We start from the raw sequence: 24,116 nt of genomic DNA, 5'->3' as shown, positions 1-24,116 counted from the left end.
CAGTGGGTATTCACCCACGAAAGCTTATGCTCCAATACAGCTGTTAGTCTCCAAGGTGCCACAGGACTCTCTGTCGCTGGTTGAATGTGTGTATCCACACAAATAAAAAAGACTAGGACTTCCTAGAGTTACACACTATGCCAGTTTTAACCTAATAGGATGCTTTTAGTTTGCTTTCTCAGTGTGCATTTAATTCTGGTAAAAGGTGCCAGATGGAGACCAGTGGAGGCTGATGTTTTCTGCTCATAGCACAGATATAACCAAGGCAACCACTCTTAAGCTTCCTCACTTTGTCTTACCAATACACCATAAACCTAGACTTCTTGGAGCACCTCTAGGCGTGAGTGGGTATTTCTGTGTTAATAGCCCTTTGGTCCTTAGGGCCTCTGAGGCTGCTGATCAGGATGTCAGGTAGTAGCAGTTGTGATATAGGTGTTTGCGATATAGATTCCTGTCCACTAGGAGGCACTAGACTGAGCTAAACAACGTTTCCCATGAACCACTGAGCTGTCATTAGATAGTAAAGAATTTCATTCAGTGACAAATTGGACTGAATTTGAACCAGCGATCTCAAAGTGAAATGCTGACGACTCCAATCTCAATTTCCAGAGCCATCTAGTCTGAGTTAATTTCCATTTAATTGTCAAAATGCACTCAGATGGAATCTTCTTGGTTTTATCTTCCTCCTTTTCCTGACTACAAGTCTTAAAGGGTTTAGAGCATAGGCTTTTGGAGACATTAGGACTCAAGGTGGTAATTCAGAAGCTGAGCCTAACGTAGCATATTATTTATTATACATATCACAGGAGTGCCCAGATGCCCTAGGACCCATTGTGCTAGGTGTTGTACAAATCATAGAAGTGTAGGAATGAAAAGAACCTCAGTAGATCATCTAGTCCAGTCCCCTGCACTCAAGGCAGGACTATGTAATAACTAGACCATTTCTGACAGGTATTTGTCTTAAAAACCTCCAATGACGGAGATTCCACAACCTCCCTAGGCAATGTGTTCCAGAGCTTAAATAAATGCAGAACAAAAAGACAGTCCTTGCCTCAAAGACCTTACAATTGAAGTAATCTGCTTCTAGGCATTAATGTATGTTTAGGAAAGGCTATAACGGAGCACAATAATGTCAAAAGAGAGAGGCTGCAGAAACTAGGTGCAGGTATCCTGAATGGGAACTGGGGACGGCCCAGCAACAACATGAGGAGGCACTTGATGAGCATCAGAACAGCAAGTTGAGCAGCTGTTCACAATTGGTGAAATTCATCCAGGAGCAGGAGGCCAACTTAAGGCCTGACGGAGTTACATCCTTAAAAATGGACACCAATAGAACCAGGAGAGGAAAGATCACAGTAAGAGGGACAGGGGAAACAAAGTCGTGTTAATGTGGATGGGCTAAATGGGCCCAGAGGATCAAAGGTATTAACATGACCCTGTCACCATGCAACACTCAACAGTTAATCAAGGTTCAAGGTTTTGAGCACAGAGATCTTGGTCTGGTTAGTTCCAAGGCACAAACACAAAAATTCATGCCAAAATTTGAACATATATTGACTGGGATACACAAGTGCAAAAGAATCAACAATAAAACAAAGCATTCTGAAACTTAAATTGTCCTACAAAGCAAACAATCAAAACAGATCAAGTCCCTTTTTGAGAGAGGGGATACCAGTTAGACCTCCCGTTCTGTCACACAATCCTTCTGAGTGGGGAAGAAAGGATTAACCCTGTTGGATTTTGAACTGATCACTGAGAACAGTGTTTACTTTTTCTGTCTTTTGACAAAACAGAGAGATGCAAGAGGGAAAAGAGATAGGACAGTAATGGTGGGGGGGAAATATGGCTTTTGTTGATGATCTCAGGATACAAGGTCCCTGGGTCAATCATGGATGGATACTGTGAGCTGGAAATTTGGTGATAACAGTTGTTCTGGATCCTGACTTAATTACTTGCTGTGGGATGCCACTCGACTGATCTGGTCGGGTCCCTCGCTTTCACTGGTCCTTCTCAGACAGGGCAGAGCTGAATGGGCAGCCTCATTCCGGTTTGTTGGTGCTGTGTGGTGCAGTTGGTCTTAGGATAAGATGAAAAGCTGAGAGAGAGAACGAGAACACAGGAGAAAACTAGTGGGGGACAGAAAGGAATACGTGAAGAAATGGAAGACACAACAGGATCTCACATGTATCAGGCTGGCGTACTCACTGGTTATTTCGTGATTTTTCAGGCATCCTCACCAGTGTGGGTCAGGACACCCCAATAATTGAGGCTCACCCGTGAATGGCAGAAGTTCTGGAATGAAGATCCCTGTTGGCCACTTTGGTCCCAAAGTTTCTCTCTTTAAAACTTCAAGGGGGAATGATGAATGGCATAGGCCAGTGGTTCTCAAAGCCAGTCCACTGCTTCTTCAGGGAAAGCCCCTGGAGGGCCGGGCCGGTTTGTTTACCTGCCGCGTCCATAGGTTCGGCCGACTGCGGCTCCCACTGGCTGCGGTTCGCTGCTCCAGGCCAATGGGGGCTGCGGGAAGTGGCGCAGGCCGAGGGATGTGCTGGCCACCCTTCCTGCAGCCCCCATTGGCCTGGAGCGGCAAACCGTGGCCACAATCGGCCGAACCTATGGACGCGGCAGGTAAACAAACTGGCCCGGCCCACCAGGGGCTTTTCCTGCACAAGCAGCTGACCAGCTTTGAAAGCCACTGGCATAGGCCATTCCCACATTTATTTTGTTCACTGATTAGGCTTAACTTTCAAACAAACTAATTTTGGCCCAATGATTGCTAGTCCTGTTCTCTTCTGCTTTATCAGTCAGTGCTTGGGTAGCATCAGTAACCCTTTTTATTTGGGCTAATTCAGCCTGTTTCCTTTTCATATCTTTTCTATCAGTATTCATTGTTACAGGTTATTGTAACATTTTATGAACTTGCCCCCATTTTCCAACAATTGGGCTTACAATTGAAGTCAATCGGCTAGGCACTGATTATTCTAGTAGCATTTCACTCCAAGAAACGTGTAAAGAGGTTGGGTCAGCAAGATTTTTGCTTCCACACATCGAAGGGCTAGGAAAGCGTGGTGTGTCATGTAGTCACGGTGCTTATGTTTTGGGTACTGCACCTTTACATCTCTGTGAGCTTGCTGTCAGCAGAGACAGTTGTCCTTGTGCGGCAGCTGACAGAGCCTGTATCAGAAGAAATGCACTGTTCTTTGTTGGTTTATTCTTCTTTCCCTTTATCTAAAATAAAAGCAATTCAGACTAAAACTGTGTGATTGCCCCTTTTTTATTGAAAAACTAAACAGGAGAAAAAAGGATGAGGGAAGAGGGTGGTGGCCATTTAAATTCACAAGCAGTGCTGCTGGGCACAGATTCTTATTAAGGCAAGTGGTCACAGAGAGAAGAATATTGCTGAAAATTGCTCTGGCTGAAACACCCAATGCAGTAGGGACTGTTCCACTCAGGAGGAGAGGATAAATTGAGGCCCAGCCAGTTGGGTCCACCATTATAGCCTGGATCCCCACCCTGATATCCAGAACTGTGTATGCGTGACAGCTCCCACACACTCTGGAGGCTCCAGGACTAATGTGGCATTAGAGTAAAACAGTGAGACTCCAGCTAGTAGGAGCAGCTGCAGAAGCAGCCAAAGCAGGGACCTTTGGACATTCAGGGAACTTTTTAGAGTCTGGACTGGATTTTCTCTGCCTTGTGCTGATTGACTGTTTGCTCCAACCCCTTCTCTCTCTGTCTTCACCTCAGCTTCACTCCACACCTGTACCTCTTATGCTCTTCTCCCCTGCCCATCACTGTCCCCACTCCTTTCACTTCTCTCCTTTTAGCTTATCACCTACCTAGCCCCCCTTCTCCTTCAAAAATGGGGCATTAATATGCAGTTAGCTGCCATCACATTGTTCATTCTCTGCGTTACACCCCTTCCCTGTCTGTGGTGTCTATTTGGATTGCAAGCTCTTCGGGGCACTGTTTGTTTGGCGCATAACACAATGGGCTCCCTATTCTGGTTGGTCCTTAGGTTCTACTGTAATAAACATGTTCAATAATAATTCATAACTTCAAGCTCTATGTACCACTTAAGCATTCAAAATAGGGCTTAAGTGTTGCTTAGACCTTGCGGTGGCCCTCTACCCAGGATTGAATTTCACCCTCTCTGAGCAAAAACTAACTCTGAAATCCTCTTGGGACAGCTATGCTCCAAAAATATTTTCTTTGAGAAAGTTACAAAGACATTCCTAGAGAAACCAACAGTGTAGGGCTTGGAAGAGATGGTGGGGCTGTGATTGCACAATACACTGATTCGTTGACAAAAGCACAAGCATGTCTAACAATGACAGAGGAAGTTTGAAGATATTTAAACAGATTTTGAGGTGACCATTCAATGGAAGTTTAAAGCCAGAAGTATAACAGTAGAGAATATCTTGTTCAAGGGAGGGATGGGAAGAGATATAGACACATCCTCATTTCCTATTCCAGGAATTATTCCCCCGTCTTTCTCCCCAGTTAATAAATAGGTGAAATCTTATATGACCCTGCATCAGAAAACCTCATTCAGCAACAGACAAACCTGGTCTTCAAAAGTTAACAGATAAATATTGCAAAAATCCAGGAGCCTGGGAATATAAAAGTATTTTCAATCTACATAGATTGAGAAGAGGGAGGAAAGGAATCCCATCAACCCTGCTGTGGGAAATGATTAAGGTGGTTTTCAGGAGGAGGAGGAGAATAGCACATGTAATAGAGCCCCAAAGGAGCATTATACTGAAAATAAAGAACTGGAGTTACAAAAAGCAAAGTTAGAAAAGTGGGTGGTAAAGAAAGACAGAGAAAATTAGATTCTTTGAAAAGAAATGAATCAGTGATCGAGTAGCCCAACAGAGAAACAAGCAACTGAGAATGATGAAACAAAAAACACTAAGAATACAGTAACATCAAGTCCAAGGTGAGGATGCCAGTGGAGGGGGAAAAGCAGGTAGACAGAACTGTGATAAGATATTATGGGGTGGTAGAAATCACACAAGCATTTATAGCCTTCCATAGATAATTGTATTCTGGGCAAAAAAGTAACCTAAAGACTTTCTAAAAGCTCCAGGTCTTAGAGACAAACCACCAAAAAAAGCATTAGACCTACTATAGCAAATAAAACATGGAAACATTTAATTCCTTAAGAATAACAGAAGAGATAGAATGCAGAATATTTATACATCTAAAAGCTATTTTTAAACTCTTTGAAGCTCTACAAAGTGAATTCAATGTCATTTAGAGGGATTTCTCCTTATATGTCTGACATTTTTACTTTCAGGCCTGACATTTTCTGATTACTGGAAGGATTGGGAACACAGTTAAGTGAGGTAGAAAAAGTATTTGGAAAGCACTTCAGAAGAAAATAACTTCTCAAGATAAATACCAGTCAAGCAAAATGCCATGGGAGAAGAAAATTTAACACAAGGGGGACTTGAAGGTGTGTTTGTGTGGAGAAATACTACAAAGTTTCCTGCAGCAGTTTTCCCACTGTTGTTAATGATACAAGATAATTAGGCTTGTTCCATCCTGAGGTGCCAATCAATGAAAACCCTCAGCATAAGCAGTCCAATGGCTAATTATATGGGTCAGATTCTGCCCTCAGATGTGCTCCTGCTGAAATCAATGAGAGCCAGATATCTGATGGTAGACTCTGGCTCTGTAAACTTAAGAGTGTCACACTAGTTCTTTTCTAAACAAGGTTTGGTCTGTCTCAGACAGACACCGGAGTAGCTTCTATTGCAATGACTTTGAATCCGGGCTTATAAGGAGTGGGAATATCATAAAGTAACTGCATTGCAAACCTGGATCTGTGGGACCCAGGCTTGTGGACTTGGTGTTTGCAAGCCCACACTTGAGCACCCACACAGCATTGCAAACCTAGGTTTACAGTTGCTAGAGCTGGGTCACACAGCTGTGCTAACGCATCAATACTGCACTATGCAAATCTTCTGACTTGGATCTGCAACGTGACCTGCATCTCCACTGCAAAATGACAAGGCTTGGGCCCAAGTCAGAGAAGGACCCATGCCCTCACCCACTCGGGTCTTAGGACCCAGGTCCTGAGTTCTTGCTGGTCTGAGTCAGACTGATTTGTGTATGGATGGAAGTGGGACTTGGGCTCAAACCTGAGTCACAGCCTGGAGTTCATGTGCATGGTAGATGTACCCATAGACTTTGATGGCTGTAGGCTGTCAGATTCAGCACCAGTTCAGGGTGCCATGCTCCACCAATACTAGTGGGATGTTTAATATTTGTGTCCTAAGACAGCGTGAAGCTTGAGCCACTTCATGTTTCCTGAGAACTCCATACTGATAATAATTCAAGTGCCTCTGGAAAGCTATACGTCTCCCTCTGTATGTGGCCTTCACTGGAGTACGTTGTATGGTCCCACTCCTCTTTAACAGGAAACCTCCATCCAGTGCTCTCTAACTAGCTCCACAGCTCCAATTGGATCAGTTGTGTTTCATTGTGTGATGGTGTCACATGATGCTTTCTGATATGGTACAATATGAAAAGGCAGAACTGAGAGAAGTGGGGTGTGCTGCCATGTCACTGGATAGGAAATGGAACTAGCAATTCTATTTGTAATCTTAAAACATTTGCAAATGTTAAAGAGTATACACATTTGCTTGCAAAAGAATCAAATAATCTCTTTGGGGGCAAGGACTGTATCTTCTATGTGTTTGGACAGCACCTAGCAAAATGGGGCTTGATCCTGATCGAGCCTTCTAGATGCTACTGTAATATAAATAAAAATGTATTAACTGGGTGTGTATACACACACACACACACACACACACACACACACACACACAGGACTATCCATATGTCTTAGGGGAAAATGATAGCCCTGACATTCAAACAGAGGAATGGAAATTAGGACTTGAATTTTATTGCAATCACTGCCATTTGTCATAGGCAAGTCACTTATGTTCTGTAAATTTGAGGCAATGTAATTTACCTACCTCACTGGAGCATTGTGAGGTTTAATTTACTAATGTTTGTAAACCACTTCAAAATCCTGAACTGGAACATGCTATAGAAGTCAAAAGTGTAAGATACGAAGAGGTAAATATAACATTAATGATCATACAAACATACTTCAGAAAATGTTCAATTACTTATGAAGTAGCAGTCACCCAAGAGTCTGCTATTAACTATACTACACATGGTTACTTCATCATTCTCGGTATGCTTCTTCCTTGAAGAAACAACTAGCACATGATATTGTTGGAAGAGGGTTTGGCAGAGAAACAAATGCATAGAACAGGTCAGGCCTTTAGCCACTATAAGTCAGCACAGCTCCCACGACATCAGTGTTGATTTACATCAGTTGAGGGCCTGGCCAAGTTTTGCATGGTGTGACCAAAAGGAAATGCTGGTGAATCATCTCACCGTTTTAGGTTCTGCACTGACACTTCCAGGGATAGCGCTTCAAAAGGAAGATGATGAAGCTATTAGTTGGGCTATGATTCCCCAGATACATTTACATACTCAGTTTTAGTTGGGAAGATTATGCCACATGTAATCTTTGGCAGAATCTCTTTTAATTCCAAAAGACACCCCTTGGGAATCCAGGTCATAATGATATTGTGATAGCTTGGAGAATTAATGTAATTACTTTTTCTATAAAAAGAAACTTCATAAATATATTCAGCACAACATATTGTAAGTGTGTATACAAAAGTTTACTGAATGCATTCAGGTGGAGTTATAGAAGCTTTTCACTGAGAGGAGGTAGCATATAGCTGATTTAAATGCAAAATTTTTAATTGTAGCAGTGATTTGCTTATGCAGCATATTGGAAAATTCTGAGTTTGATGTTTAGAGATGGTTTCCTTGGGCTGTTAATGCATACTAACATGTGCAAATGAGGAACTCCAATTCAGCCATGTTGTGGTGTGATGAGAGGTCAAAAATAATCAGAAGTATTTTCTGGTGCATGCCCAACTAATATGGCAGGCAGTCACCCTAAAAACTATTAATCATTTTGCCCTCAAAAACAAAAGTGAAGAGACTTCATTCCCATTAGCACGAGATATTCCTTCCATAGCTTAGTGATTTCCTATCTTCCCTTATTTTCCATTTATTGGGTTTCTATCGATTTTAAACTACACTTAAAAATAAACTATAGGTAAACAAAACTCTTAAAAATAGGCCTCATGCACATGCTTAAGTTTATGCATTATGAGGAGACCCAATGAAGTGACTTCAAGTTAAGCAAGCACGTAAGTCTTTGCAGGATCAGAGACACGATGTCTGCCTTCCTTGTCTCTTTCTCTTCCCACAGCATCTATCAGCCTCATGTACCTCTTCCTTGAACATCTGTGTTTTCCTTTATATGAGACAAACTCCTCTCATATTACGTGAAATTCTCCAGTGTAATTAATGTTATACAATAAATAAGATAGTTATGAAGCAATTTCCACCATGTCAATGTACCAGTCTCTTAAAATAGGAACACAAGAGCTTATTTTTATCTCTGTCATTTGAATCACAGTAACTTCTACAGGCATCCACCAAGATGCGGGTCCCATTGTGCTAGGTACTGTACATACCTAAAGTAAAAGACAGTCCCTGCCCTGAAGAGCTTATAATCTAAATAGACAAGATGTTATCTTTATTTCACTGATGGTCTTGCTAAAAGTCACATAGGAAGTAAGTAGCAGAGCCAGGAATTGAAGCCAGATTTTAGGACTCTCAGGCCACTGCTTTAACAACAAGACTATCTACAGAGTTACAAACAGTATATGCAAAAGGAGCTTCAAAATAGGATGTGAACTAATGAGTCATATTCAATATATGTATCTTTAAGAAGATATGAAATTTAATAGAATCTAATTTTCACATGATCTATTTGTATGTGTTATGATTTGACATGATGTCATTCTGAAGGTGTGAAGCTTGATTCTGATCTCACACTGCCATAAATCATGAACAACTCCACTGAAGTCATAGTGGTGTGAAAGTGATCAGATCAGAATCAGGGCCATTGTTCAGACACAGATAGGGTCCTAAAGTCTAATTAGCCCATCACACCAGTTTTTACAATCTCCCTCCCTCTGGGAATTGTACATTTGCTCCTGAAAGAGCCCATTTTTATGGCTATATCCTGATAAAATGTGAGAGGGGGTTTTGGTGGAATACACAGTAAAGAGGAAAAGATCCTTTCCCTGAATCCTCTAAAGCCTGGTCTACACTACACAGTTAGGTCAATGTAAGGCAGTACACTCTGCTCTCGCTGATGCATGTACCCTACAACACTGACATAACTCCATCTCCATGAGAGGTGTAGGGCTTAGGTCAGTGTAGTTTGAGTGACCTAGTATCTGTGTAGACACTGCGTTACTTATGTTGGCTTTTGACTGTCTTGTCAATTTCATGGCTCCATCTGGGAATGGGGAGCTGAGAGCCCGGAGAGTAGTGGGCTCCCAACTGGGAGATGCATAGAGCTGAGAGCCCTGACTCTCAGCCCTCCACATTGCCCCTCTTCAGGAGATGTAGGCACTGTTGGTGTGGATGTGCACCACCAACAGAAGGAGGGCAGTGTGGACATCAACCACCCCACTAATTACTGTACTGGCTGTTTGTTTGTTTTTTATTTTATTTTTTTATTGGAGATATACCAATCTCCTAGAACTGGAAGGGACCTTGAAAGGTCATTGAGTCCAGCCCCCTGCCTTCACTAGCAGGACCAATTTTTGCCCCAGATCCCTAAGTGGCCCCGTCAAGGATTGAACTCACAACCCTGGGTTTAGCAGGCCAATGCTCAAACCACTGAGCTATCCCTCCCCCCAAAGTTGACCTAGCCTAGTTCAATGTAAGTCTGTAGCGTAGACACACCCTAAATATCCTTGCTCACTGAGCAAATGAACAGACTGCCATTTAAACTGTGAAGCAGTGAATACAGCTGTACATAGAGTATGAATGCTCAGCTGATGTACATGATGACAACAGGTAATATATTTTGGAGGAGGAAAAAAATACAAACAGGGAGAAGGAAAGAGAGAGCCTTATATCCTCCTAATTTTATTTTTCTTGACTTACCTCTCAAATGGAGGTTATAAAGAAAGGATCAAGGCCACACCACACAATAGTGATCCCTATACAAAGAAAGAATTCAATTTGAAATCTTACCAGGAGTAATAATTGTATCTGAGAGTATCAATGTCATGAAATGCCAATGACAGAAAACTGCAAGGCAGCAAAGAGTTGCATGGCAAGAGGTCACCACTACAAACTGCCTATGAAAAAAAATGATGTTATACAATGAACTTATTTCTCATGTTACTGTAACTTTATCCAAGTTTCTTGTGCTAATTTATAGAGAAGAATAACTAGGCTGGGTCATTTAAATGGGAAAGTCACATAAATGTATCTTTTTCCACATAAAAGGAAATAGAAGGTAAATTTGATTACTGGCCACTTAGGCATCAGCAGAACAAGGACATAAATATTTTATGATTTTCTTCTTTTTTAAAGTATTATCTTATTAAATTCAGGTCATTTAGGCAGGTCGTTAGAAATGTAATGTACAAAAAAGTATAAAAGGAAAAGAAGATTTAAAAGGTCATTCACATTTGTGTTATTTATTATAGATAGAGAATCAATAGTAAGAACAGTGAGCAGGAGAAAAACCTCAAACGACAAAGTCAAAACACAGTGATCATCAGAATGTGTCACAGTACGGCATTTGTTGTCTCTTTAGTGAGCAATCCCACACTTGTTTAATGAAGTTGGTTGCAGATGGAGTCTACACTGAAGACTTACAGGGAGCCTATAGCAATTCATTCTCAAAAAGCAACTGTGGCAGGCATGTAACTTTGGGACAAAATTTCACACCAGAACCCAGAAGGGTGAACAGCTCACTGAGAGGATAGAAGGACCCACACAGAAGTTTGTTGTATTTTGTCTAATCAGAGTGGTTGGGGAGCATAACAGAGTTCCCTGCAGTTCTTTCCCCAGATAGTGGGAGAACCTGACTGCACCTCATTATTTACACTGGGTGGCTCCAGAACAGGGCCCTAGCTCCTTTCTACTTGCAAGGGGGTCCTGCCCTTTGTGGGCCTTCTTAAGTCTCTCCAGATGGGGGATCAAAATGATAATCACAAACCCCAACACAGAGTCTCTCAAAGTGGGGGAAAGTCCACAGTGCTTCCCATACATAGTGGGTTTCAAGAAGTCTCCCTGGCTGGGCTTCTGAGTAAGGCTTAGTCTGTCTGGCTTACCCTGGGAGTTCCCGCCATGTGAGGTCTATATGCCCCATCACAGGGAGGGAGTGGATAGCTCAAGTGAAATCACTCCTTTTGATTTTCTAGTCATGTATTGGATTTTTAAAATCCATCTATTAGGACAAAGTCTCATGTGTAGCCCTACAATGTGCCTGCCCAGCAATGACGGAAACAGAAACTAATTGGGCTAAGTTCCCTTCTTCCTCACAATGTAACAGCATTCTGTCCAAAACCTCCTTTAAAACCCTAGACTTCCACGAGGAAGAGTGCGGATACCAGTGCACCCAATAATGTGCAGTGCCCAAAGTTCAGCAACAAGACTTGGTTTGCATTTGGGGTTGAGATAGGTCTCAGATATGGCATTGAGATATGGTTCATAACTCTTTGAGGATTGCTCCAGACTTCCCCTATACTTATTGTAACCTTCTGAAGCCACACTCCCTGTGTGTTGCATGCACCCCACCCTGCAAAAGAAAAGTTTGTTATAAATAGCATTTATTATTTATACTACAGTAACAGCTAGAGACCCTGTGGCAGGGTGACAACTCACCAGCACGGCGCCTCCTGCTGGCCATCTCAGGAATTAGCACTTCCAGCCCAGGGCACCCTCTGTAGGCCAGTGTCTTGCCTGCCACTGGCCCTGTGTCCCTCCCAGACCCTGGTGCCCTTTGCCCAGAGGTTCGGCCCATCCACAGTATCCCCTCTGTCTGGGTCTCCCCTCCCAGGGGAACCCCCAACCCTCTATACCCACCTTGACTCAGTGGCTACTGCCAGTCATCATCTGTCCCCTGCTCCTTGGGGCCAACTGCAGTCTGTAAACCACTCATCATCAGCAAGGGGTTTAGGAGCTGCTGCCTTTGCCTATCTCTGGGCTGCCCCTCTACAGCCTCGGTACCGATTTGGCCTTTTTAGCAAGGCCTGCAGCCTGAGGTTTTTCCTGGCTGGAGCTCCCTCTGTCCTTCCCCAGCACTGCCCCACCTCAGGTATCCTTCTCAACTCCCAGGCAGCCCAGTCCCTCTCTCTCAAGAAGCTAGAGAAAGAGTTTGTGTTAGGTTCTGGCCCACTACCCGCTTATAAGGGCCAGCTGGGCCCTGATTAAGCTGGCCACAGCTGTGGCTGCTTTCCCCATCAGTCTACCTTTTCTCAGCTGTGGACCTCTCCAGGCTGCTTTAACCCCTTCAGGGCCGGAGCGGGGTGAGCACCCCACTACAGACCCCAACTGAGATCAGAGCCCCATTGCTATAAGCACCATACAGACTAAGAGACGGTACCTGCCACAAAAATCTTACAGTTTAGATAGACAAGACAAAGAGTGGGAAAAATTAAGTATGATTAGACCCATTAGACCCTATAGATTTGTGAATTGCAGAGATTATGTGACTTGTCCATGGTTACACAGGAGCTCTATCACAGAGCTAGAAACTGGACCTCCTGAGTCCCCAGCTAGTGTCTTAACCACAAGCATCCAGAGCTTTCCTTGCTAATGCATTTCAAGTCTTTCGAGGGTCTAATTTGCTCCTCAAACCTAGTTATTTTTGAAACGTTTCACAATGGCTCAATATCTGTATTTTTCTTAAGCAGGGAAATTGTGGAGTTTTGCTTTGTATTGCCTGAATACATTAGGAGAATGAGGTTCATAAAATATGTATTTTATTAATAATAATGTTATGCATATCACTGGTGATTGCAGGCCTGAAACCCTGATGCAGCGACCAGAAATAGTTTCAAGGCTTCATGGAAAATATATTTTCAGATTAAGAAACAATTTGCCAAAACATAAGCATGCCACTAAAATTCCTTTTTCTGTGGTTGGCTAAAATTAAGTAATTTTCTCCTGTTAAGAGAAAATATGGAATAAGTGATTTAGTAATTTTATTTTAAAGTGCTATTTTATATGATGCAGTCATCAGGAGATTTAGAAGCTATTCTAAACTTTTTTTATGCATGAAGAAAGGAATTAAGTGAAAGTTTCTCTCTCTCTAAGAGGATATATTTGAAGTTCTCCAACACCCTTGAAATCATAAGGGCCAGTGTTAGAGGAAGTTCTGTTACATATTCACATACTGTTGTAATAATGTGTGTTTTAAATTTAAATAGGAAATGCTGCTTAATGAACATACTTAACAGATCGTGTGTAAAGATACCTATGTAATTTCAAAAGATGAGTGGAAAATGTACAGGGGAATTTTCAAAGGGGATGATCTGTGTGCACCGCAGGGAATTTGTGTGCTCTATTTTAGTAGCTCTGGACACAAGTGAAATTTCAAAAAAAAAAAAATAAGGTGGGCAGTGCTGGAGTTTTGGAAATATGGGACTCTGGCTCAAGCTACACACTCATGAGACAGAATTTTCAAAATCAGCTGTCACGTGAGGCTATGCTACCCAGCCACCACTCAGAACACTTGTTACCAAATATTCCATCACTTCCATCCTGGGTGGGGACCTCAGATACTCGGCAGGAAGCCATGCCACACCTATGTGGTGACCACTGGGTAAAGGAAGAACCCACAAACCCAGGAAACCTATGACATCAGAAGTGCAAAGGCTACTCAGATGTGTATGGACAAACCTTCCCTCCACTCATATTATGCAAGCTCAGGCTGGGTGCAAAAGAAATGTTGCAGAAAAGAAATAAGCGGCTACTTTCATATCACATCAGGAACCAGTCACTTGCCTGAAATACAGTAGAGAGTGAATACCATACAGATCCAGGGAAACCACAATATGATTGCTAAGTGCAGCTCTGTGATCTCCAAAAGAGGTCATATGACATGGACTTAGAGCACAGGGGATGCTTTCTATGGAACAAGGACATTCTTTTGTGGTTGCAAGCACCAAGAGACAAGAACCACAAAAACCAGGATGCTACCTGTAGAGAACTCTTATTGAACATTCCTATGGCCAGAAGAAATCATTTGTATGTGATGTCACCAGCCACCTTTCCTCTCACATTGTTCAAAAGGTAGTAGCAGCCCCTATCATGGTAGAATATAAGCAGGAGTCTAAATTCAGTGGAGAAGGGGGACAAAGGTTTGTATCTCTTATAGTAAAAAATCCATTGACCATCTTGATACTCTATACATTTATTGCTCAGCAGCAAAGACTGGGTAGAGAGTAGTTTTGTTATGACTATTGCTATATACCCAGTGTATGTGAAGGGAACCGCAACACCCTCTCATTTGCTAAACAGAGGCTGACCTTTGGCTCATTTGCCAGCTTTGTACATTTTGAAGGATGGGGTCTAGGCAACTAATTCAAGAGGCTATAATCTCCTCTAATTTCAGAATCCAAACTTTATGAAGGAATCAAATAAGCACAGGGCTGGTATTGGCACAGCTTTTAAAAGCAAAGAATAAAAGCAAGCTGTCATCCTTCAAAATGAAAAGGAGTAATTATTTCGGACAGACTGATCTAATTTTATCAAAATTGATTTAAATGGCAGGTCAGGGTGAGAGCCCTTTGAAATGTCCATGTTAGAGCAGAAGAGATTTACCAGTCAATAAAGAAATAAACTCTACCCAAGATTTATTCACTCTGACAGAGTGTTAGACTATGGAATCACTGGATGAAATTTTATAACCTGTGTGATGCAGGAGGTCATAATATGGTCCATGAATATGGTCCATGAATATGGTCTATGAATGTTCTTTCAGGGGAGAACTATACTATTTAAAATTGAATAAACCACTGGTGAACAACATAGTGTAAGGAAGAATTCTGCATTAATAATGGAAAATGATGTAAGAATGTTTTTCAGCCTTTCCCAAGTTTTGGTCCATGCCATAAAAAAAGAAAAAGAAAAAAAAAGCTCAGGATCTTCTCATACATTACATCTAACCATAAAGAAAAGAACAAATGGGTATAAACTGACCATGAATAAATTTAATCTGGAAATTGAAAGAAGCATCAGAGTGAGGCTCTGGAACAACCTCACACTAGGAATAATGAGGTAAACCATTTAACTAGTTTTAAGATGGCTGGAGCTTAATACGTTTATGAATGGGATTATATGCCTGAAATATCAAGGGTTTAGACTTGATGACCTAAAAGGCCCTCCAGTCCTATATTCTTAAAAGAAGGATGGTCATGACCTCTGGAAACCTATTTGCAATCCTCTAGCAGAAGTCCAGGATCCCAAGGCTGAAAACCTGTGAGCTAATAAATCTTTTCCAACCCTAATGTATATGGGTAAAAGAAGAAAAGATTTGCACAGCAACATATATTTTTAAACAAGTACACATATTTTTTCAAATACTAATGTTGGTCAAATAATAAAGGATAAATGTATTTGATCAATTTCTCCTGATTCTATTTGCAAATTTTCCACAAACAAATGGGAAAAATTATCTGATTTTATTTATTGTTTGAAATTATTTGGAAATTTCCTTAGTGTATAATCCTTGGTCTTCAAATCACATGCAAGCAGCTCATTGCTAAGGGTTAAGATGTATGCTGTGTTGGCTAATTACATAAACCATAAGTATTGTTTCTCTTCCCAAGTGGAGGAGTAGAAGACACATTATGACTGTCCTTTCCATAGCCATGCAATTGTGGGCAGGAAGTAAGGACATTCTCTCAGTAGCACAGCCAGTGTAAGGCCTGGGCTACACTAGCGGGGTTGGGGGGTGGGGTGTTCAAACTAAAATACCCAACTTCAAGTCGAAATATCTTAGTTTGACTTACCTGGCCGTCCTCACGGTGGCGAGTCGACCGCCGCGGCTCCTCTGTTGACTCCGCTTACTCCTGCTGAGGTGGTGTACAGGCATCGATTTGGGGATCGATCCCCGATACATCAAACACTACCCGCCAATGCGGCGGGTAGTATAGACGTACCTTCAGAATCACAACCCATGCACTTGGAGGAGGAATAGAGAAGGGACTGCTTTTGAGTTGCTTCTCCTGTCCCCACAGCCCCTGGAGTAACTTGCCAAGAAGAGGGAGGGACTAGACAGAACCATGGCTCCATCCTGTGGAACTGGCTCACCATGCAGGGGGCAGTATGCTACACTCCTTAGGTTCTTATTCCCGCCTCCCCAAGCACAGCCAGGGGGCTCCTCAGGCAGCCAGCTCTCTGATATAGAATGCCTCCCATTGCAATGGGCTGTGTCTAGTAAACACTATTTAGCCTTGTGTAACTAACAGAGGTGGTCAAAAATGTATTTTATTTACTGTAAAAATATTTTGAACAACAAAAATTATTTTTGTCCACATTGTCTGTGGAGTTTTTGGGGTTTTCAACAACAAAAACCCCAGACCCTAAAACCAAACTTTTTTGATTTTTCAGTTGTCAAAAATACCAAAAAAACCATTTCAGTTTTTGATGAAAACCCACAAAATTTTGACAAAAATGTAAATTCTCATTAAAGTTTCTGTTACTTCAAAAGGCCAATTTTCATCAGTGAAAATTTTTTATCCATTTCGAGCAACTAACCAACAACAGTGAAAACATTCAATCACAAATTTGAGTACAAACTTTGAAATTCACCATTTGCTTTGTTGATTAATTTTACTATTTGATATTTGCTCTTTGCAAATGTTTGAGCTTAAAACGAGAACATAAAAGGGGCACAAGACAATTAAAGCTAGTTTCTTTAAGGATACAAATCAGTGTTTGCAGATTTTATTTTAAAATTTAAAAGCTTGAAGGTTAAATTAAAATACCCCTTTCTAGGGAATATGAACTCATATTCATAGGGCTCCTCAGCAACATGGGCTACCACAAGCATATCAGACCTGTCCTCTGCCCGCTCCTCTTGCTTCCCATAGAATATCAAGCCAAGTTTAAAGTCTCGGTACTTATCTTGAAGGTGCTCAATGGCCTAGGCCAAGCATATCTATAATATCACCTGGGATAAGGACCAGGGTCAATAACTCTGCTCCTCAAGCACAATAGAATTTTTACTATAAGGATAAAGCTTGTCTGTGCAGAACTTTGTCAGGACCAGTCTGAGACCGTGGAACATATAACTGAAGAAACTAAAGACTGTCACAAAATCACACCACCTCCTGCTCCAAGTGCAAGGCCTACTTCTTCAACCTTCCGTCTCTATCAAACATACAACAATGTGTACATTTTAATAAAAATCCCTCTAATAAAAACCTTACCAAAAATAACAATACACTACACACAGAGAGAGTTTTCCCCCCGGGGAGAGGGTGAGAGAGAGAGAATGAACCACAAATGATAGATGTTAGTCATGTTGCTTAATGCACTACTGGAAGGAGCTCAGATATATTCTCAGATTGCAGCTATAGCCAAAGTTAGGCAGTAATAGGGCAGAGAGAACAGGAGTACTTGTGGCACCTTAGATACTAACAAATTTATTTGAACATAAGCTTTCATGGGCTACAGCTCACTTCTTCAGATGCACAGAATGGAACATATAGTAAGGAGATTTATATACATACAGAGAGCATGAAAAAGTGGGAGCAGCCATATCAACGCTAAAAGGCTAATTAATTAAGATGAGCTATAATCAGCAGGAGAAAAAAAACTTTTGTAGTGATAATCAAGATGGCCCATTTCAGACAGTTGACAAGAAGTGTGAGGATACTTAACATGGGGAAATAGATTCAATCTTTGTAATGACTCAGTATATTACTTCTCTCTATAATTCTTCACTCAAGTCCTATATTCAGTACCCACCTATAGAAGAAGTTTCAGATTCTGAGACAGGCAGACCGTGTAACAAAGTTCACTCTCCTTACCAGTTCTAATTTGTGTTGCTGAAGATGGGTGATGAAAAGGCCTTTTAAAAAGCAACAGATATAAAAAGACTTTGGGCCAGTTGAAAGAGGAGATATCTATGTAAATGAGAGCAATTATAACTACCGCAGGACAGGCACTCTCATACAGACCAAAATCAGATCCAGTCCCAGAATGAGGAGCCCAATGCCAATTTTGTGACCATATCTCATAAATGCTTCCAGTGCAGTGATGAAAAGGCTTTTGCAGTGTGATGAAAATTGGCAGCTGCTCAGGAGTTTAGCAATTCTAGAGCTAGCATTATATGAAAGAATATGCAGGCGTCCTGCGAAGGAGCTGCTCATTTTTATGTGTCCTGTCTGCACTACATCCTTGATTAGGAGGAGAATAATAACAACTGCTTCAATCTGAAAGTACACATTTTAGCTAGAAGATGTATTGCTTCATCACAGCAAGGGATCGTTTTCCTTAGGAGAGTTAAGTATCCTAGTTTCCTGAAGTAGAGGAGACAGCTGCTTATTTACCCTGGTGCCATTAGAGTCTTTAAGGAAGTTGGGTGCCAATTTCTTTTTAAAAGGCGTAGTAAAAGTTATCACTGACATCACAACCCTGTGCTCCCATTTATTTCAAGGAACCACTTGGCTTCACAGTCTGTGACAGAGAAAAGCATCTGAACACCCTTCATTTTAGTTAGAGTGGGGAGGCTGCTTTCTGAAAAACCAAGAGATAAATGTTAGCTCATCAAAACTGGAAGCAGAATCATAGGGCAAACTGAGAGAAGCTCATGTCTCTCCCTGGCATTCAGCAGTTGCAGAATCAGCTATTTTCAAAACTTGAACAACAGGATAGATGCTAATTCTTGATCCCTATAGCTCCCAAGAAGCTTATTTTATTTCCAGATTACTCATAGTTTAGACAGCTTCTATCAAGGCAGATTCAACATTGTCTCTTAGCAGCTTGTCATCAAGGATCGTGATCAAAATCAGAGCTTTTGTTAAAACTTTCAAATGTGTTATGTATTTGCAAGATCCTTGGAATAATCCCTCCAAACTCCAGACCAGGACTTTGGAACTGCCAGAGAAGAGTGTCCCCAGAGAACCCAATGCATGTTGGGACAAGGCCTTGGTAGCACTATACACATACTCATACAGTGCAGACATGTTCAACAAAGTTTAGTTTATGCTTCACTATGTTTTCATTATGATGTAAGGCCCTTTCTAACACCACATCTGGGATCAAAAGTCAGACCTAATCTGGGTACTAGCCACAGCTACAATTCCACTTAAAACACAAAAATCATAGCCTCATTTTTTTTTGAACAGGTAACATTTTAATTATATTTGGTAGGTGAAAATATGGTGATGGATGCTGCTAAAGACAGGGTTTATATATAGGTATGTGCTCCTGGGCATAGGAACTCTGTAAATAAAAATGTGTCACTCACAGGAGGGACAAAGTCATAATTACTGTCTTAGAGGTAATTTCTCCTTTATTTCTCTCTTTCTTTCACTAAAACTGTGGGTTTCTAAGTAGATGATAGCAAAGGAGTTAATCCAAATTTTCTCTTGGGTAGGAATATCCAAGAGAATCTGATGGATCAAGTGACTCCCTTCATGTCAAAGTTGATGAAGGACCTGTGTGTGAGGCTTCAAATGCAGACCCTATGAACCTCGGTTTACCATCCACAGACTGGTGGCCTGGTTGAAAGTTTTAACAGAATGATGAAGGGTGTGATATGGAAAGTAGTGAGTCGAAATGGGAAGAATCGGGATACCTTGCTACCCTATCTGATGTTTGCTATAAGGGATATTCCCCAGGCTTCCATGGGGGTTTCCCCCTTTGAGTAGCTATATAGTCGCCACTTTGGCAGCATATGGGGCATTGCCAAGGAGGGCTGGAAGGAAGAGCCTAGCCAAGAATGAATGTCATTAAGTATGTGACACAGATGCAGGATAGAGTCATCCAAGTAACCCTCTTAGTGCAGGGACATCTGAAAAAAGCACAACAGGCCCAACAAGCCTATTATAATCATCAAGTGAAGGTTTGGGAACTCCAGCCAGGGGATTGGGTAATGGTGCTGGTGTCCATAGCAGAAAACAAATTCTTGAACAGATGTCAGGGACCATATGAAGTCATAGAGGCCATTGGGTAAATTCACTATAAGAACTGACAACTCGATCATTGACAGCAGAAGCCAATCTACCACATCAACCAATTCCTGGCAAGACAGAGGAGCTTATATGGTCACCCTAGAGACACCACTCCAGGAAGATAAACTAGGGACAAGTACAAATTCCTGAATTGACCCCTGAACAATGTACAAAAGTCTTCAAGATGATCGAGCAAAATCACAATGTGTCGTCAGAGAAGCCAGGTAGAGCCACAGAAGCTCATCACCACATCATCACAGATTCAAGAGTAAAGGTGAAGGTTAAACCATACCAGATCCCTGAGGCCAAAAGAGAAGGGATCAGTATAGAAGTGATTAAAAAGGACCTATTATATAGAATAGTCTGGCTCGAAAGCAAGAACTGGACCAGCTTTTACTACCCTGAGGACACAGAAAGGCAATATTAGACCTTGCCCCATAGTCATTTGTTGAAGAGATATTTTAGAGGTGGATAAAACACTAGATAGAATCCTACAAAGGTTCTTTTGGACAGGAATCTATATGGAGGTTCAGAGCTATTGCACCTCTTGCCCTGAATGCCGGTTGCATAGCCCATGACCTCATTTAAAGATCCATGTAGTACCCCTACCTATTATCAAAGTCCTGTTTGAGAGGATAGCAATGGACATGATATGGGAAGTCAGCCCAGGTCATCAGTGTGTGCTTGTGGTTCTGGACTACCCTTCCTGGTACCCAGAAGCTGTACCCCTGTCAGAGCTGTATCTGTGCCTGCCACTATGTTTCATAGCACATGTCCTCTCTAATTTTTCACATCAGTTTAATTAGTGGATCACATCTCCTGGGTAGTTCTACATCACTCAGAAGTTGCCTGTAATGACAGGTAACATTTTCATGGCACACCTTAAACAGAGACCATCCTACAGGCAACAGAGCTTTAATCGACTTCTTTTCTCTCATTTAAATTTCCTGCCCTTCCACCTTGCATCATGATCAATCAACCACTTACAAACTTCTATTGTACTTATGTCCAGTAATAGCTTTCTTCATAGAACTTCCTTCTAGGCACTACTGCAACTGTAGTTCTAAGATGTGACTGAGACCCAGAGAAAGCATGGGGGAAGCTGAGGAAAAGAGAGAAAGATATCTTTTGCATTTATTTTCAAAGAAGCAGACTCTGTGCTAAAGGGCATTGGACCAAATGTGTGAGTTCATTCATTAGTTTCACCTAACATCTCTTTGAACATCATACCTTCACTCATTTCCTTTTCATGAGCTTACATTGAAAGACGTTGCCCTTCATCATTCAAATTTCTACATGGTGAGAACACAAATCAACACCGAAAAATCAATGGCCATTTCTAATATGTAAAACTTTCTATTCACTTCATGCTGCCAAACACACAATGGGAAAAGTTCAAAAAGCCCCTGATTTCAAAGCCCCCTTTTAAACAGGAAAAAAATGACATTGTTAAAGAATACTCCATAGAGCATTGGGAAGAGTTGGAAGGTTTAGATAACATTTGGAATTGTTAGAATGGCAAAACTATTAAAATGCACAAGACATTAGTGTCAAATTGTCCACTTACTAAGATCCTGGTTCAGGAAAGCACTTCAGTGAGACTTAAGCATGTATATAATTTTAAGCACATGTATAAGAACTTTCCTGAATCAGAACCTAAAGTGAGGGGCTTTGTTTTGTTTAATTCTTTATTGTTTATTTTAACATAGCTAACAGAAATTAAAAAAATAACAAAGAGAAGAACAGTATCTAACCTGGAACAGAGAGTCAATATCAGATTTCACAAGGAAAGTTAGACCAAATATCTTCATTATTAAGGATAATTTTTGACTGGTCAAAGAGATTTGCCTGTACAATTATGTAATAATAGTCATTTGGTGATTCAGCCCTAGTCTGAAATTCTTAGTAAAGTAAGATCATAAACTAATCTCCAGAATTATTTCCTTTCAGAAAAAGAGATAAGTAGAGGACACAAAGGAGCATTGACCTTAAAAAGAGGACCAAAGAAAAGCCTGAAAGGTAAGTAAAAGAGGATAGGAGAAGAATGATAGGACAGCGAAGAGAGGGGCGGGGGGCAAAGGTAGAGAGGGAGGAGATGGGTGGAGGAGATGGGAGATGTCTATGGGGGAGGCACTGAAAAAGAAAGGTTGCCTGATGGGAAATTTAACTGATTCTTCCAAAAATGGGGACCATATATCTAAAAAATTATTTGGGTTTTTTTTGTTGTGAAAAATTATTCATCCCATTACTGCCAGGCTCCCCAAGTCAGGGCACTATTCTTCGATAGATGGGCATACTTGTAACTTCCATGTTGTAAATTTGGGTGTTTGGCTATGATCAGCGCTCTGTTAAACCATAGTTTTTCAAAGAATTTGAATTTCCATGATGGATTGGTTAGGCTTAAGACAGTGTGGCCAGCTTGCAGTTCCACCTTGGTGGAAGGACAGAAATTGGCCCAAATATTTACCTCTGTCCAGAAAGGATGGATCACAGGGCAATCCCAAAGGATATAAATTAGCTCCAGCAGCACTCCAGTGTCAGTACTTGTCAGACCTGGCTGCTCCAGACCTGAAAAGAATTTTCTGCTGGATTCCCAAATTGAGTGTGCAATGCTATATCTTGGAACAAATCTGATTTCACTGAATGTTGGTAAGTGAAATTGACAGCTCATGTTCCCATTTCTTTCTAACATTGTCACTGCTGATTGCCAGTTTGCCTGATAGGTAGGAATACAGACTAGACAACGGCCTATGCAGAAATGTCATGAGGCTCTGGTGCTGCAAAGGCATCCGGACCAAATTTTTGTTGCAGACCACATTTAAAATGATCCCTCTTTGGGTCTATTTGGAATTTCTCCCTAATGCAAGGAAAGGGTTTGAAGGAATCATTTTCAATTATGTGGTTTATGCTCAAAATATCTGTCTTAATCCAGCTGGGCCATAGAACAGGTCTATGTGCAATTTAAATTTGCATTATCCCAAATTGAAGACTCTGAATGTAATGAAGGATAAAATTTAAACTTAGAAGCAACCGGATAGCAGGCTTTTCTAGTAGAAGTCTGGGTTTAGGACTGATTCTAGTAGCAGTGGGGCAACAATTCCTTCCTCCATGTACAGTTAGCACCGAGAACTTGAGTGCTGGGGTCAACCACTGTGTCACTTGGCTCTAGATTGAGGATATATACTTAAGCCTAATGATGGGTAGACCAAAACCTCCTGATCTGATAGGTAGCTGCATTTTTCAAAGGATAATCTGGGCTTGTCACCCAAACCCTAGAAGGTAGTCTGAAAAATGTTGTTAATTCTGAAGAAACAACTCTCCTCCCCCAGAAGTGGGAATATAAATTGGCAAGGAGTCAAGGACAAAGAGATGACTTGGGAGGACATTCATATTTGATATATTAACTCTGCCCCAAAGGGACAAAGGGAAGGCCTGCCATCAATGTAAATGCAAAACTATGTGTGAGAAGGGGATTGAAATAAATCTTTACTATTTCTTTTTTATTCCTAGGAAAGAAGACTATCAAGTACCTGATTTCCACCTGCTGCAAGCGAAAAGTATTATCTAAGAGGGTGACATTATGCACACCTTGAGAGATACTAAGATCCTCCGACTTGTGCCAATTAATTTGTACCCTGAGATTTTTCCAAACAATTCAATAGTTTGTAATATGTTGGGAATGGCCTGAAGGGGCAGGCAATGAATAAAAGTATATCAGCAGCATGTAAGCATATTATCATCTCTTGGGATCCTATTTTTGCACCCTGGATCAGTCTGATTTGTATTGACAGTTTCTCTAAGGCCAGATAAAATGGGGAGGGGGGGATAGCCTGTATAGTACCATGATGAAGACTGAACAGAGGGGAGATTTAGTTATTAATGACAACACAGGCGCTAGAATTGGAGTAGAAAAGCCTAATACAGGAAATGAAAAGAGGGACCAAATCCAAATTTTTGTAGAATGAGGAATACATATTTCCAATTAACTCCGTCAAGGCTTTTTCC

The 24,116-nt window shown here is 41.3% G+C and overlaps 2 long non-coding RNA genes across 3 annotated transcripts in view; one reads left to right on the top strand and one right to left on the bottom strand.

The window, feature by feature from the left end:
- The window catches only part of LOC120401579, a 32,988-nt gene extending 9,164 nt beyond the window's left edge, over positions 1-23,824 (top strand). Inside the window, exons 2-4 of the long non-coding RNA XR_005596565.1 lie at positions 5,303-5,461; positions 22,062-22,130; positions 23,622-23,824. This is a non-coding gene — a long non-coding RNA (uncharacterized LOC120401579). The remainder of the gene's footprint in view (positions 1-5,302; positions 5,462-22,061; positions 22,131-23,621) is intronic.
- On the bottom strand, positions 1,655-12,267 carry LOC120401580. 2 transcript variants are annotated; one of them, XR_005596567.1, is made up of 3 exons: positions 11,806-12,267; positions 10,072-10,127; positions 1,655-2,095 (listed from the first exon to the last, which is right to left on the bottom strand). It is a non-coding gene; the product is annotated as an uncharacterized LOC120401580 (long non-coding RNA). The 2 variants fall into 2 exon arrangements; XR_005596566.1 differs by having other exon boundaries at positions 12,007-12,267.
- Positions 23,825-24,116: the final 292 nt, after the last annotated feature.

This window comes from Mauremys reevesii, linkage group 3 (genome assembly GCF_016161935.1).
Source record: "Mauremys reevesii isolate NIE-2019 linkage group 3, ASM1616193v1, whole genome shotgun sequence".
NCBI lineage: Eukaryota > Metazoa > Chordata > Testudines > Geoemydidae > Mauremys > Mauremys reevesii.
The sequence above is the reverse complement of the archived record's forward strand: the minus strand, read 5'-3'. Positions and strand labels throughout refer to the sequence as shown.